Source organism: Erinaceus europaeus, chromosome 18, assembly GCF_950295315.1.
Source record: "Erinaceus europaeus chromosome 18, mEriEur2.1, whole genome shotgun sequence".
NCBI classification, from domain to species: domain Eukaryota; kingdom Metazoa; phylum Chordata; class Mammalia; order Eulipotyphla; family Erinaceidae; genus Erinaceus; species Erinaceus europaeus.
The window spans coordinates 38,248,647-38,265,803 of record NC_080179.1 but is presented as its reverse complement, the minus strand read 5'-3'; the positions used below and the strand labels follow the sequence as shown (position 1 = coordinate 38,265,803).

General features: G+C 43.9%; 1 long non-coding RNA gene across 1 annotated transcript; it reads left to right on the top strand.

Moving 5' to 3' along the window:
- Positions 1-1,018: 1,018 nt before the first annotated feature.
- On the top strand, positions 1,019-14,037 carry LOC132534318 (uncharacterized). Its single transcript, XR_009546041.1, has 3 exons — positions 1,019-1,119; positions 7,980-8,111; positions 13,627-14,037. It is a non-coding gene; the product is annotated as an uncharacterized LOC132534318 (long non-coding RNA).
- The last annotated feature ends 3,120 nt before the right edge of the window (positions 14,038-17,157 follow it).

The window sequence follows — 17,157 nt, the reverse complement described above, 5'->3', positions numbered from 1 at the left end:
AAGGCTGACCAGGATAGACATAAAGAAGGGAGACCTCCATGTTCATACATCTGCAAGAACAGTGTGTTGAGGAGATTTACCACGAAGAGTTCATGTCACCCAGGGAGAGCTGGTTAGGAGAAGGTTATTTGCCGTCAGAGTCCTACCTCTCACGTTATTGACTGCAAAGGGACATTCATTGAGAACATTCTACGGAGGAGCCTGGTGGACCATACTTTCTTTCACAGAGTGAAGCAAAAACCCTGCAGCCTTGGCCCCTATGGTTCAGGCAGTCAGTCTCCTCCTGCTTGCCTGCACACCTGCTGTGCTGAGCTCAGCATCAGTCTGGTGTGTAGTCCACAGTCCTGAGGACAGCAAGATTTCGCTGTGTACACATGATTATACTAATTACCTACCCAAGTATTACTTTCCACTAAAACAATAAAAGCCTGCTTCCTATGAGTCCCTGAAAGTCAGACTTGGCTTTGAAATTCTGCCAAGATAAGTGAGCTCAGGCAAGCAGCATAACCTCCTGGCCTTTAGTCATTCATCTGTAAGAGGAAGAAAAGGGGCCAGAGAAATAGCTCATGAGGTGGGGTGCCTGCTTGGCCCTGTACTCACTAGGCCCAGGCTTGAGTCCCAGTCTCAATGGGGGTCAGGGCACCATGGGGGGATCTGGTGCTCAGGTGTCTCCCTCTCCCTCTGACCCGCTGACTCTGTCTTTCTATCTGAAGGGCAAAGAAGGGGCCAGGTGACTGAGCATCTAGTTGAGCACAAGTTACCATGAGTGAGGACCTGAGTTCAAGCCCTGCGTTTAAGGAGGGAAGCTTCATAAATAATGAAACAGTGCTACAGGCACTCTGTCTCTCTGCTATCTACCCCCCTCCCCTCTCCATTTTTCTCTGTCTCTAATAGAAGAAGGAGGAGGAGAAGGAGAAAGAAAGAAAAGTAAAGAAGAGGAGGACTTCCGGAGGTGGGGCTATGAGCAGCAGCAGATCTGTTTCTCTCCTCTCCTCTCCTCTCCTCTCCTCTCCTCTCCTTTCCTCTCCTCTCCCAGATTAACTAGGAATACCAAAGGAGACCACCTGGAACTGAAACAAGACAGGACTAGAACGACTACAGGAACCCACCAAATCACTGGTGAGTGCAAACACACGTGGCTGGTGACAGAGAGGAGCCTAGGGAGAGACTAAGTGGCTGGTAACAGTCTGACACTCTGTCAGTTGAGACACCACCTTCAGTCTGTCCCACCAACAAGGGGACAGCTGAAGGGAGGAGAGGACTACCTGGAGACTCACCAAGTGCAACTCTGAGTCTCCACTGCTATTGCCCTCAAAATCTGGAGCAGCGGCAGGGAGGGACACCGGGGGACAGAGACCTAACCAGGAAATTCAGGAGAAGACCTATACCTTGGTGGCATAGCTGTGGGGCGGTGAAAGTCTCTTTGCATAACCACCGGAATATCTCTGCCACACCCTGCCTTATCTCTTGGTTAGGAGTCAGTGATTAAGTTAGAAGCCCTCAGGCTCCCATAGCCTACAGAGAAACAAAAAAAAAAAAAAAAAAAGAGGCTTTTAAATCACTGAGCTCCAACTCAGGGATTAAAATACTATTGAAACAACTGTTAACTTCCACCACTGTGAACCCTTTAATTACCTTACTTAGACACAAGTCAATCCAGGAAATAGATATCAGTAATTTGAAAAGTACTAAGAGAGGGAACTCATAACATAATATATAAAATGGGTAAACCAACAAGAAGAAATATTGGAGAAACTAACCAGGACAACAGTCCAACTAAAAGCCCCCCAAAGGGTGAAGCACAAAATAACGAGTTCAACATCCAAACATTAGCTAAGGAAATAATCACAGGAGTTAGTAAAGAGTTTGAAAGAATTGTAATCAGAAATACAGGAACAACAAATGAGACTCTGGAAGAAAACAGTAACTATCTCAAGGTTATTAGAGAGCTGAAAGCTGAAATAGCTGAGATAAGAACACAACTAGCTGAACAAGCTAAAACAGTATCAGAACAGGGAAACAAAATAGATGAACTCCAGAAAACAGTAGAGGGCAGAGAGAATAGAATCAATGAGGCTGAAGACAGAACTAACAAGATCGAGGATGAATTAGAGACAACTAAAAAAGAAGTAAGAGATCTCAGAAAGAGATTAAGAGATACTGAAAACAACAACAGAGACCTATGGGATGACTTCAAAAGAAACAATATACGCATTATTGGCTTACCAGAGGAAGAAAGAGAGGGAAAGGAAGAAAGCATTCTTCAGGCCATAATAGCTGAAAACTTCTCTAGTCTAGACAACATCAAAGACATAAAGATTCAAGAAGCCCAGAGGGTCCCAAACAGAATTAACCCAGACATAAAGACACCAAGACACATCATAATTAAAACGGAAAGGAATAAGGATAAAGAAAGAATCCTGAAGGCTGCAAGAGAAAAACAAAGAGTCACCTACAGAGGAAAACCCATAAGATTAGTAGCAGACTTCTCCATACAAACACTACAGGCCAGAAGAGAATGGCAAGATATCTATCGAGTGCTCAATGAGAAAGGCTTTCAACCAAGAATACTATATCCTGCTAGAATGTCATTCAGACTAGATGGAGGCATCAAAACCTTCTCAGACTAGCAACAGTTGAAGGAATCAACTATCACCAAGCCTGCACTGAAAGAAGTTCTGAAAGATCTTCTATAAACAGTCAGACCATCATAAACAGGCCATATATCAGAACACTCTAAAACTCTACAAGAATGGTGTTAAAATATCTTCGATCTTTGATATCAACAAATGTCAATGGCCTGAATTCACCTATTAAAAGGCACAGAGTAGGAAGATGCATCAGAAAACACAACCCAACAATATGCTGTCTACAGGAAACCCACCTAACTCAACAAGACAAACACAGACTTAAAGTGAAAGGATGGAAAACTATCATACAGGCCAGTGCCCCCCCCCAAAAAAAGGGCAGGAACAGCTATTCCATATCTGACATGATAGACTTTAAAATAGATAAGATTAAAAAAGATAGGAATGGACACTACTTAATGCTCAGAGGATCAGTCAATCAAGAGGACTTAACAATTATTAACATCTATGCACCCAATGAGAAGCCATCTAAATAATCAAACTTTTACTGAAAGAGCTACAGCAATATATTTACAGCAACAAAGTCATAGTAGGGGACTTCAACACCCCACTCTCTCAACTTGACAGATCATCCAGGCAGAAAATCAATAAAAACATAAGGGAACTAAATGAAGAGATAGATAAACTAGAACTATTGGACATTTTCAGAGTCATTCATCCCAAGAAACTGGAATACACATTTTACTCAAATCCACATGGGTAATTCTCAAGGATAAACCATATGTTAGGCCACAAAGACAGCATCAGCAAATTCAAGAGCACCGAAATCATCCCAAGCATCTTCTCAGACCACAGTGGAATTAAACTAACACTTAACAATCAACAAAAGATTATTAATAGTCCCAAAATGTGGAAGCTCAACAGTACACTACTTAACAACTACTGGGTCAAAGAGGAAATCAAGGAAGAAATCAAAATGTTTTGAGAGTTCAATGAAAATGAAGACACAAGCTATCAAAATATTTGGGACACAGCTAAGGCAGTACTGAGAGGGAAGTTCGTAGCCATACAAGCACACATTAGGAAACAAGAAAAAGCACAAATAAACAGCCTGATTGCACATCTTAAAGACCTAGGAGAAGAACAACAAAGGAACTCTAAAGCAACCAGAAGGACAGAAATAACTAAAGTTAGGGGCAGAAATAAATAACATTGAGAATAAGAAAACCATACAAAAGATGAATGAAAGTAAATGTCGGTTCTTCAAAAGAGTGAACAAAATCGACAAACCTTTAGCCAGACTCACAAAACAAAAAAGGGAGAACACCCAAATAAATTGGATCATAAATGAAAGAGGAGATATCACAACAGACACCACAAAATTCAACATATCATGCGAGGCTTCTATGAACAACTATATGCCACCAAGCTAGAGAACCTGGAAGAAATGGACAATTTCCTAGATACCTACCAACTTCCAAAACTAAGTAAAGAAGAAGTGGATAACATGAACAGGCCCATCACAGCCAATGAAATTGAAACAGTTATCAAAAATCTTCCCAAAAATAAAAGTCCTGCACCAGATGGTTTTACAAATGAATTCTACAAAACCTTCAAGGAAGAACTAATACCTCTACTTTTAAAAGTCTTCCAGAAGATTGAAGACACTGGAATACTCCTTGCCAGCTTCTATGAAGCTAACATCACTCTGATACCAAAAGCAGACAGGGACACAACCAAAAAAGAAAACTACAGACCAATATCTCTGATGAACATAGATGCTAAAATAATGAACAAAATTCTAGCTAACCAGATACAGCAGTCTATTAAAAAGATTGTTCATCATGACCAAGTGAGGTTTATCCAGGCATGCAAGGTTGGTTTAATATACGTAAATCAATCAATGTGATCCACCACATCAATAAAAGCAAGCCCAAAATCCACATGGTCATATCAATAGATGCAGAGAAAGCCTTTGACAAAATCTAGCAACCCTTTATGATCAAAACACTACAAAAAATGGGAACAGATGGAAAATTCCTAAAGATAGTGGAGTCTATATATAGCAAACTTACAGCCAACATCATACTCAATGGTGAAAAACTGGAAGCATTTCTACTCAGATCAGGTACTAGACAGGGCTGCCCACTATCGCCATTACTATTCAACATAGTGTTGGAAGTTCTTGCCATAGCAATCAGGCAGGAGCAAGGAATTAAAGGGATACAGATTGAAAGAGAAGAAGTAAAACTCTCCTTATTTGCAGATGACATGATAGTATATACAGAAAAACCTAAGGAATCCAGCAAGAAGCTTTTGGAAATCATCAGGAAATACAGTAAGGTGTCAGGCTACAAAATTAACATTCAAAAGTCAGTGGCATTCCTCTATGCAAACACTAAGCTAGAAGAAATTGAAATCCATAAGTCAATTCCTTTTACTATAGCAACAAAAAACAATAAAATATATAGGAGTAAACCTAACCAAAGAAGTGAAAGGCTTGTATACTGAAAATTATGAGTCACTACTCAAGGAAATTAAAAAAGACACAAAGAAGTGGAAAGACATTCCATATTCATGGGTTGGTAGAATTAACACAATCAAAATGAATATACTACCCAGAGCCATCTACAGATTTAATGCTATCCCCATCAAGATCCCAAGCACATTTTTTAGGAGAATAGAACAAATGCTACAAATGTTTATCTGGAACCAGAAAAGTCCTAGAATTGCCAAAACAATCTTGAGAAAAAAGAACAGAACTGGAGGCATCACACTCCCAGATCTCAAATTGTATTATAGGGCCATTGTCATCAAAACTGCTTGGTACTGGAACATGAATAGACACACTGACCAGTGGAATAGAATTGAGAGCCCAGAAGTGAGCCCCCCACCTATGGACATCTAATCTTTGACAAAGGGGCTCAGACTGTTAAATGGGGAAAGCAGAGTCTCTTCAACAAATGTTGGATACAATGGGTTGAAACATGCAGAAGAATGAAACTGAACCACTGTATTTCACCAAATACAAAAGTAAATTCCAAGTGGATCAAGGACTTGGATGTCAGACCACAAACTATCAGATACTTAGAAGAAAATATTGGCAGAACTCTTTTCCACATAAATTTTAAAGACATCTTCAATGAAACAAATCCAATTACAAAGAAGACTAAGGCAAGTATAAACCTTTTGGACTACATCAAATTAAAAAGCTTCTGCACAGCTAAAGAAACCACTACCCAAACCAAGAGATCCCTCACAGAATGGGAGAAGATCTTCACATGTCATATATCAGACAAGAGTTTCATAACCAACATATATAAAGAGCTTGCCAAACTCAACAACAAGACAACAAATAACCCCATCCAAAAATGGGGGCAGGACATGGACAGAATATTCACCACAGAAGAGATCCAAAAGGCTGAGAAACACATGAAAAAATGCTCCAAGTCTTTGATTGTCAGAGAAAGGCAAATAAAGACAACAATGAGATACCACTTCACTCCTGTGAGAATGTCATACATCAGAAAAGGTAACAGCAGCAAATGCTGGAGAGGATGTGGGGTCAAAGGAACCCTCCTACACTGCTGGAGGGAATGTCAATTGGTCCAACCTCTGTGGAGAACAGTCTGGAGAACTCTCAGAAGGCTAGAAATGGACCTACCCTATGATCCTGCAATTCCTCTCCTGGGGACATATCCTAAGGAACCCAACACACCCATCCAAAAAGATCTGTGTACACATATGTTCATAGCAGCACAATCTGTAATAGCCTAAACCTGGAAGCAACCCAGGTGTCCAACAACAGATGAGTGGTTGAGCAAGTTGTGGTATGTATACACAATGGAATACTACTCAGCTACTAAAAATGGTGACTTCACTGTTTTCAGCCGATCTTAGATGGACCTTGAAAAAATCATGTTAAGTGAAATAAGTCAGAAACAGAAGGATGAATATGGGATGATCTCACTCTCAGGCCGAAGCTGAAAAACAAGATCAGAAGAGAAAACACAAGTAGAACCTGAATTGGAGTATCACACCAAAGTAAAAGACTCTGGGGTGGGTGGGTTTGGAGAATATAGGTCCAAGAAGGATTCAGAGGACCTAGTGGGGGTTGTATTGTTATATGGGAAACTGGGGAATGTTATGCATGTACAAACTATTGTACTTACTGTTGAATGTAAAACATTAATTCCCCAATAAAAAAAAATCAGAAAGAAAAAAAAAAAAAAAAAAAAGAAAAAAAGAAAAGTAAAGTAGAGAAAAGAAAAGAAAAAGGCTGCCTGGGGCATGATGAAATTGCACATAAATACGTAATTTGTAATAATAATTAAATCTTAATAATAATATCTAGTTAATGAACCAGCAATTCTACTGTTTCCTATTTAATCATGAAATGAAAACACATGTCCACACTGAGACTTGTAAATGTATGTTCATAGTTGTCTCATACACAATAGTTCCAAACTGGAAGCAGACAAAAACAAGTCACCAGGGGCCGGGTGGTGGCACACCTGGTTGAGTGCACGTATTACATTGCGCAAGGACCCAGGTTCGAGCCCGCGGTTCCCACCTGTAGAGGAAAAGCTTCACGAGTGGTGAAACAGGGCTGCAGGTATCTCTTTGTGTGTTTCTCCCTCTCTATCGCCCCCTTCCCTCTTGATTTCTGACTGTCTCTATTCAATAAATAAAGATAAAAAAACAAAACAAAACAAAAAAACAAGTCACCAGTGAGTTAGCAAAGAATGGGACAAATCCAACCAGAATGGTAAAAATTGGGGGCTCAGTAGAGGTGCACCTGCTATAGTGCACAAGGATGCGGGTTTGAATTCCCGCTCCCCAACTGCAGGGGTGAAGCTTTATGAGTAGTAAAGCAGGGTTGCAATTGTCTCCCTGTCTCTAGCTCCCCTTAACCTCTTGGTTTCTGGCTGTCTCTATCAATAAATAAAGATCATAATTAAAAAAAAAAACCCTTACATTCTAAAAATAAAAAAAAAAAGGAATGGTAAAAATCCACGTGCCACTGCCTACATCTCCCTTTGCCCTGCCCTCCTCCACATCCTTGTCCCATTTACTGCCCAAGTAGAGCTCCACCTCAGTCTCTAAATTTCCGCTCCACAGACCACATTTACTCTCGTCTGGAAGCTTTCAGTCTGAGACTCCAGTTACTGCCCCGGGGAGGCAGGAGGAAAGGTTGAGGGTGGAGGGAGAGAAGCCGGGGAAAACCAGCAATAGATCCCATTGTATTTATATCTGTTGTGTCTCACTGCTTGGAAACCAGGTCTCAGCCCTGCAGGCTGGGGAGGGGGTGGTCCTTGCTGGAGTGGGTTGGGTGACTCACAGCTGCAAATTCTGGCCCTGGGTCTAGGCTAATAGTCTTCGTCATTTCAGGCTGGGTGCAGGCAGCTAAGCCCTAGTTGCTGTGGAATCACAAGTGGAACAGTGCCAGACCTCAAAGGAACATGAGGTACACAGCCTCAGACCATCATCCAGCTTCCGGCTCTGCCAGCTGTGTAGACCTGGGTAAGCTGCTTCACTTCTCTGAGTTTGGTATCCTCACTTACAGAAAGAACAAAGGTTGTATTAAGAGTGATTCCCCCTTGGGCTTTTAGAAGAAGCATGAAATACTGAGGTACCCAGCACTCCACAGCTGACTACATGGTAACTGTAGTGTAAAGCAAAATTCTTAAATTACTAACAAAAAAGAAAGGGAGGGAGGGAGGAAGGGAGCAAGGGAGAAAGAGAAAGGAAAGAAGGAAGGGAGAGGGTGGCTGGGTGGTGGTGCACCAAGTTAAGTGCACGTAGTACAAAACGCAAGGACCCACGCAAAGATCCTGGTTCGAGTTCCCAGCTCTCCACCTGCATGGGGGGGTCACTTCACAAGCAGTTAAGCAGGTCTGCAGTTGTCCCTCTGTCTCTCTTCCTCCCTCAATTTCTCTCTGTCCTAAAATTGAAAAATTGGCCACAGGAGCAGTGGATTTGTAGTGCAGGCACTGAGCCCCAGCGATAGCCCTGGAGGCAAAAAAAAAAGAGGGGGAGGGAAATATCATGTTCCTGGGGGCTGGGTGGTGGTGCACTGGGTTAAACACACATAGTTTGAAGCACAAGGACCCGTGTAAGGATCCAGTTTCCAGCCCCCTGCTCCCCAACTGCAGGGGGGAAGCTTTGCGAGTGGTGAAGCAGGGCTACACAGATCTCTCTCTGTCTCTCTGTCTCTCTCCCTCTCTATCTCTCCCTTCCTCTCAATTTCTGGCTGTCTCTATCCAATAAATAAAGATAATAAAAAACTTAAAAATACTTAAAATATTTTATTTTATTTTTATGAGAGAGAGAGAGAGAGAGCAAGAGAGATAGAGAGAGAGACCAGAGCTCTGCTCAGGTGGTGTGGTGGATTGGACCTTGGTATCTCAGGCATGAAAAGTCTTTTCCAGAACCATTGTGCTATCTCCCAAGGCCTATAAGGTAATGTTAAGCCCCTCTGTGTGGCACACTGACAAGACCTCCATCATGGGCCCCTGTACGGAGGTCATGACTCTGTTAGAGTAGGTAGTGATGGACTAACCATGTGGTCAGTCAGTGGAGGGGCAGGTTAAGGTGGAGGGCTTCCAGCTGATGTAAAAGGCCCTGGAGAGGCTGTGGTCCGTGGGAGGCAGCTGAAGGCAACTACTCAGCATCACCTGAGCCAAACAAAAGACCCACTAGCAACCCTACCTGAGTGAATTTGCATGAACCACTCACAAACAGGAGGAAGGGAGGAACCAGAGAGAGAAAAAAAAAATCTAAATATTGGAGAGTCTCTGCTCTTTTTTGCAGAAGGTCTTCCAGCCCTTCTGGAGTGAACTTACTTGCTTTTGCTCTTAATCCCTATCCCCCACCCCTCCCCTCCCCTCCCCTCTCCTCCCCTCTCCTCCCCTTCCCCTCCTTCACTTCCCCTCCCCTCCCCTCTCCTACCTTCCCCTTCCCCTCCCCCTTTCCTTCCCCCTCCCCCCTCCCCCCTCCCCCTCCCCCTCCCCTCCCCCTCCCCCTTCCCTTCCCTTCCCTTCCCTTCCCTTCCCTTCCCTTCCCTTCCCTTCCCTTCCCGTTTTTTGCCCAAGAAACCTCTGTTCATTCCGCTGGTGGAGTTTATGTGCATAAATTCATTTTTGCCAGTGGGAGCAAGGACTGAGCTGGCTTCTCAGGATGCAGGTACCTGACAAGTCTTCCACCCACCCCACCACAGGCTCTGCAGAGGTCCTGGCGGTTGGTCCGGCCTCGTTGTCACTCTGCAGGTCTTATTTCCTGACACCCTCACCAACCTCATGGTGACCAGGAGCAGGTTTTACCATCTCCACTTTACAGAGAAGGAAACTGAGAGTCAGGAAAAAAGTCTTTCTTGAGGCCACACCCACCCTCCCAGCCTGCCCTTGTCCTTGTCTTTGCCCTCGTGGGGCTTCCTCAGCCCCTGTTTTCACACCTGCAGGTCTCTGTCACTGTGCAAGGGTCTAGGCCCCATGTGTGAGGCCCCAGACCTTCATCTTTCTTGCCTGCTTCTGATTGCTATCATGCAAAATTAAGTGGATGCTGAGTAAGCAGATGGACAGACACAGGAATGACAGAAGAGTTTTTTTTTTTCACAACTTCTCTTCACTTTAATAGATAACAAAAAACCACCACTACTCCAGATAGAACAGCTATATATTTTAAATACATTTTTATAATATTTATTTGTTGGGAAGAGACAGAGAGAAATCAAGAGGGGAGAGGAAGATAGGGAGAGAACCAGAGTGAGAACTGCAACTGCTTCACCTCTCAAGTTTCCCCCCATAGGCTAGGCCCAGGGGCTTGAACCCAGGTCCTTGCACACTGTGACATGTGTGCTACTGCCTAGTCCCAGACAGTTCTTCCTTCTTTCCTTCCTTCCTTCCTTTCTTCCTTTCTTCCTTCTTTCTTTTTTAAAAGATTTATTTTTTAATCTTTATTTATTATTTATTCCCTTTTGTTGTCCTTGTTGTTTTATTGTTGTAGTTATTATTGATGTCATTGCTGTTGGATAGGACAGAGAGAAATGGAGAGAGGAGGGGAAGACAGAGAGAGGGAGAGAAAGATAGACACCTGCAGACCTGCTTCACGGCCTGTGAAGTGACTCCCCTGCAGGTGGGGAGCCGGGGACTTGAACCCAGAACCTTACACTGGTCCTTGTGCTTTGCTCCACCTGAGCTTAACCCACTATGCTACCACCCGACTCCATCTTTCATTCATTCTTTCTTTCTTCCTTCCTCCCCCCCCTCCACCAAAGGTCTGTGTCCTCACCCCCATCTCCCTATAGTGAAGCTAAAAATCCGCCTCTTCCCCCACTCAGGGTTTTTTACTTTGGTGAAAAAAGAACAGTTCTCTTTAAAAACCTATGACCTTAAGCCAGGGAGATAGCACAATGGTAGAGCACCAGTCTTTCATGTCTCTAGTCCCAGATGTTCCAGCTTCTATCTCTGGCACCACCATAAGAAGAAGGGAGGAAGGGCAGAAAAAGTGAAAGAAAAGAATGATGGATGGATATGGGCAAAATATGGGAAGTAGTACAGTGGCTAGAGCTCTGGACTTACAAGCACGGCATCCTGAGGTCATCCCCATCATTCCATGAGCCAGAGTGATTACAGGTCTCCCCCACTAATAATTAATAATTAATTAATTAATTAAAAAGAAGGAAGGAGGAGGTGATGGAGGAGGAGGAGGTAGTGGCTTCCAACATGAGATTTTGGGATAAAAAGGCAGGAAATCTCCAATTGCAGACCCTTAACCTAATTTCACCTAATTCAACACTTTAGAGAAAATCAACTGCTATTTTTTAGACATGTTTCTTCCTCAATAGCTGATGAAACGAAATCAGTAGCCACACAGAAGCATGGTCACATAGGCCACAACATTTTATTTCTCTCCTTGGGTAGGCAGTGCCCCTGTTAACAAAGTAAGAATTGGATCAAAATTGCAGGTCCTGATCCACCCACGAGCATGTTGTGAGACCAAACTAACAGGAAATGACTTCTATAGAGGAGAAGACAGATTGTGTCACTCCTAATAAGAGTAGAGAATGTATTGTGAATTTTTGTTTAAGCTGATGTGTCTTAATGGTAGGCTGTGTTGTAAAATACACATTTTTACTGTGCTGACAATCATGAGAAAGTCCCTCTTCCTCTGAGCTGCAATATTTAGTTATTTAAGACAGCCAGTGCCCCATGTGGGTGTGAGACTCACTGCAAGGGCTCTGCCACACCCTTTCATTCTTTGGTTTAAGAAAAGGATACACATAATGATGCAGAAAAAAATAGAAAAGCAGGGTTGGAGTAGATAGCATAGCGGTTATACAAAGAGACTCTCTTGCTTGGAGCTTCAAAGTCCTAGTTTCAATCCCCTGTACCACCAAAAGCCAGAACTGAGCAATGTTCTGGTAAAAAAGAAAAAAGAAGAGAGAGAGAGAAACAGAAAAGCAGAAAATTTCTGTACTCAGTTTTAAGTGATAGGTACATATGGTTTTAACAACAAACTCAGTAGGTGGGGAGGTGTCTCTGTGAATACAAGGAATACCTTGTGTGTGCGAGGCCCTAGGTTTGATCCCCAGCAATGCACAAGATAAAATAGTGATCTCTCTCGTTAATTGTTTTTCTTTTCTTTAAATCACACAAGATTTAGGCCAAGAGGTGTGCAATGAGTGGACCACAAGGCCCTGCATTTGTTTCTCAATATTCAACATACCACACTGATGTTCTGGTTCTTTCTCTCTCTTGTGCTAGCAAATAAATACATCATTTAAAATCCACACAAAGAAAAAAGTAGTTATCTTTATCTCCCAATTGCAGACCCCTGGTGTACATCCCAGAGGCAGGGACTAGACAGGCTGATGGGCTCTGCTCCCCCCGCCCCTGTAATAGGAGCTTGACCAGCACCCGGCCCCTCTGCTCCCCTTGGAACCCCACCCTTCTATGTGCAAGGAGGCCTGGCTTCCCACACATGCTCCAGCCAAGAACTGAGCAGTCAAGATGCCTTCCTGCATCAGCATTCCCTCTCTCTCTTACACACACACACACACACACACACACACACACACACACACCTCACCCTCCTATTTCACTAACCCAATCTGATTATCAGTCCATTTTCACAGTAATCACTGGGCCAGGTAGTTCCGTACACAGAGTATTCTCCAGCACCCTCTCCTCAGTGCAATGGGCAGGAAAAACAGAATTTCCGCTGAAGTCCACATGGAGGATGGAAGCCTGAACTGAACCAGTGTGCCAGGAGGAAGAGAGTGGATGCTGCGCAAACAGCGGGGTCCACACCTCAGAGCAGTGCTCTCTTTTGTGGGAGTTGTGATGCTGGTGGAGTTTCCTGTGATGGAGACATGAACTCCTGTTCTCCTGGATAGTGGCCGTTCTTGCTGTCTGTGCACCAAAGGGGGTGTTCTAGTTATAAGCCAGGCTCTTTTCAGCATATGTAGAACAAACCAGATCAAATCTAGGAGCCCTGATGATATAATACCCAGTTACTCCCCAGTGGGAAGTGGGATTTACAGAAGAAGCTATGCCCTTCAAGACGTCGGGGGTGTTTGCCAGGTGGTCAACTGTTTTGCCTGTAAGACTCTTCCAGGGCCTTGCTAACCTCAGGATCTGAGACATTTATTATTGTTATTTTTTTTCCTTCTTTTTCTTCTTATTATTTCCACCAGGGTTGTCATAGGGACTCAGTGTCTACAGACTCAGTGTCTACTCAGGGACTACAGTGTCTACAGACTCCACTGTTCCCAATGTTCATTTAATTTTTTTTCCTTTTATTGACCTTCCAACACCCAGGTCCAGTGGAGAAGCAAGTACAGAAGCCAGACTTCCCACCTTCTGCTCCCCCCCCCCAAAAAAAAATCTTTGGTATATACTCACAGAGGAATAAAGAAGCTTCCCATGGAGGGGATAGGACATGGAACTCCGGTGGTGGAAACTGTGTGAAATTATATCCCTCTTATCCAAATAAATAAATAAATAAAATTTTAAACCCCCCCCTTTTTTTTTTACAGAGAATCAAGAGACAGAGAAGTAGGAATGGGGAAGGACTTCTGCAGCACTGCTCCACCTGTTGTGAAGTTTCCCCCTGCAGATGGGGACTGGAGGCTTGCATCTGGCTCCTTTTTCATGACAATGTGTATACCCTCCTAAGTGAGCTACTACCAGGCCCCTGGATCTGGAACTTTTATTTTTTTTAAACATTTCATTTATTTATTTATTTTCCCTTTTGATGCCTTTGTTTTTTTGTTGTTGTTGTTGTAGTTATTGTTGTTGTAACTGATGTCATGGTTGTTAGATAGGACAGAGAGAAATGGAGAGAGGAGGCGAAGATAGAGAGGGGGAGAGAAAGATAGACACTTGCAGACCTGATTCACCACCTGTGAAGCGACCCCCCCCCCCGCAGGTGGGGAGTCAGGGGCTTGAACCGGGATCCTTATGCCGGTCCTTGCGCTTCGTGCCAGGTGCGCTTAACCCGCTGCCCTACTGTCCAACTCCTGATCTGGTACTTTTAAATAGTGCTCTAACATGTAAATGATGAAGCATTTATATCAAACTAATCAACAATGTCTTTTTAAATTTTTTTTGTTTATTTATTGAATAGAGACAGAGAAATAAAAAGGAAAAGAGAAGCCTCTGCAACCCTGCTTCACCATTTGTGACTCTTCCAGTCCCATCCCCCCACTACCACTACAGGTGAGGGTCAGGGGGTTGGACCCAGGGTCTGTGTGCATTTTAACATCTGCGATCAACTGGGTGCACCATTGCCCAGCCCCTAACAATCTCGTTTTCACTGCTTTACATTACTCTTAAACTACCTTAGAATCTTTTCCAGGACAGAGTCCAGATCCTGTCTTTATTATTTTGGTTTCTGCTTTGTGCGTCTCCACCACGTAGACCTTCAGCTACCTGGGAGCTGGGGGATGTGGTGCTGAGACACCTGCACACCTCAGGATTCAGGACAGACACCTCCTGGCTAAGGAAGGCTGCCCTTCTCGAGATGACCTTGCACAGTTTGAGAGGATGTTTGGCCCTGCCAGACAGTTGTCCAACTGACAGCCTCTGCCAGGCGGGGACAAACAGTGTACAGGATGGCACATCATTTTCAACTCAAGTTTAGACATGTCAGAGTGCCCGGAATGTCAGGAACCCAGTGGCTTCCTCCACTTGCCTAAAAGAGCTCGAGGCTGATTGGAGCCATCAGTGGGGGTGGAGGGGGATAGGGGAGACAGGGGCAGAAAGACAGAGTGCATGAGCCTGCTGGTGAGCACAGAATGGTTATGTTTGTTTCTTGATACATTTTTTGTAACTAGAGATGCCTGAAAATGGCTTAAAGCAATACATCAATAAAGAATACACAGAACTAACTTCTTTTAAAAACAGTAGCTGTGTAACCAAGTTCACACAGCATAGAAGTAAGTGAAAACTAATGACTTCACATCGTTGGTGGTCGCAGTAGCCAGGACTCAGGTGTACGCAAACATGGGTGTAAGCTTATTGCCCATAGAGGTTGGGGCTGTCATGGGTCAAAAGTAGTGAAAGGCTGGATGACATGGAGACTCAGACCTGGGGCTAGCATGGCCGGGGCCCATCCCACTTCAGCATTTTGTATTGAGAAAGAAAAGACAGAGCTCTCTGAATATACTTTTTCACATAGCAGGTGCCAACCTTTTAGTAGATCATAAAATCTATTTCAGGGAGTCGGGTGGTAGTACAGTGGGTTAAGAGCAGGTGGCACAAAGCGCAAGGACTGGTGTAAGGATCCCAGTTCGATGCCCCAGCTTCCCACCTGCAGGGGAGTCGCTTCAAAAGCAGAGAAGCAGGTCTGCAGGTGTCTATCTTTCTCTCCCCTTCTCTGTCTTCCCCTCCTCTCTCCATTTCTCTCTGCCCTATTCAACAACAATGACATCAATAATAACTACAACAATAAAACAGCAAGGGCAACAAAAGGGAATAAATAAATAAATATTTTTTTAAAAAAAAACCTATTTCATCTTTCAGGATCTTCAATGAATAAAACCAGGAAACCTGCATAACCACTGAGTCCAGATAGATTGTTCTATGAAACTGTTGCGACAGCAAAATATTTTTACTGGGTAGTGAAGTCTTTCAAAAAAGTCAGAAAAACAGTGCCTTAAGCCAAAATCTAGATTGCAAAGAGAGATTTACCCCAGGCTGCTGGTGATGGAGCCAATCAAATTCCTGGTAACGTGCTGGCTTGATGGATTTCCTGGACAAGTTTGTGAAGGATTAGCTGGTTACTGAGTACCCAGAGACCGGGAGCATGTGGTCCTGTGCGGGACCCCTGCTCTGGCAAAGCGCAGGGACAAAGACAAGTCCCTTGGCTACAGTGGGAGCCCCACAGCCTGCATCCCAGCAAGCTCAGCCCCAGTGCTGAGGGCTCTACTGGGAGCTCACAGACCCTGGGGAAGCCTACCTGGGGGGCAGCTGGGTGTCTCCTCAAACTTGGGGTCTCCCACACCCTAGAGAGTGTTCTGCACTATCCCAGCTACCTGCGTAAGAGCTAAGGCCTGAGCACCCTGTGGAACTGAAGCAGAACAGCTGTCAAAGGACAGGCAGTAAAAGGTTTGAAGGCCTGTCCAGTAACTTCTGGACCCTGTTGTTGTAGAGCTAATGTAGCCTTGCAGTTGAGGACGACACACAAATAAAGAGCATCCCTGCACCAGTGCACTGCTCACAGATGCTGCCATCTGACGTGTGATCACTTTTGGATGTCACAAAACATTCCTCATTCAACTATTCAAAAATGTTTAATTAATTAATTTAATTTTTTCATTTTAATTTAAAGATAGTGTCAAAGGAGAGAGTATGCAGTGCTTTCTGCAACTCTTTCTTTCTTTCTTTCTTTCTTTCTTTCTTTCTCTTTATAATGCAAAAAACTGAACCACTATGGATGGATTTGAAAAATGAAAACGGTGGGACTCAGGGTTGGCGTCAGCTCCTGGTCTCAGGGAAGCATCCGTGCAGGCATTTGGGTCCACTCACAGGTTCCCAGCTTCCTCCCTACAGGGTCCCCCCATGAACCTGGAGGAGGCTACAGGGATCCACCTCCTCAGGTGGTGGAGACATCAGGTGGCCAGCAGAGATACTAGTGGGACACTGCACAGCCAGACTTTCTTTCTCTCTTTCTTTCTTTCTTTCTTTCTTTCTTTCTTTCTTTCTTTCTTTCTTTCTTTCTTAATATTTTATTTGTTTTATTGCGGGGGAGAGGGAGAAGGAGAGGGAGAGGGAGAGGGAGAGGGAGAGGGAGACCAGAGCATTGTTCACCTCTGGCTTATGGTTGTGACCTGAGACTTTAGAGCCTCAGGTACAAAAGCCATTTTTCAGTCATTATGCTATCTCCCCTACACTATGTCCTTTCATGTCTGAGTCTCATGCTCAATCCCCAGCACCACCACCAGCCAGAATTGAGCAGCTAGGACTCTGATGAAAAGAATACAAACTAAAGAAATGTCTATAGCAATGGACTTGGAAGCCTGAGGTCCTGAATTCAGTCCCTAGCATCACGTGTGCCAGAGTGATGC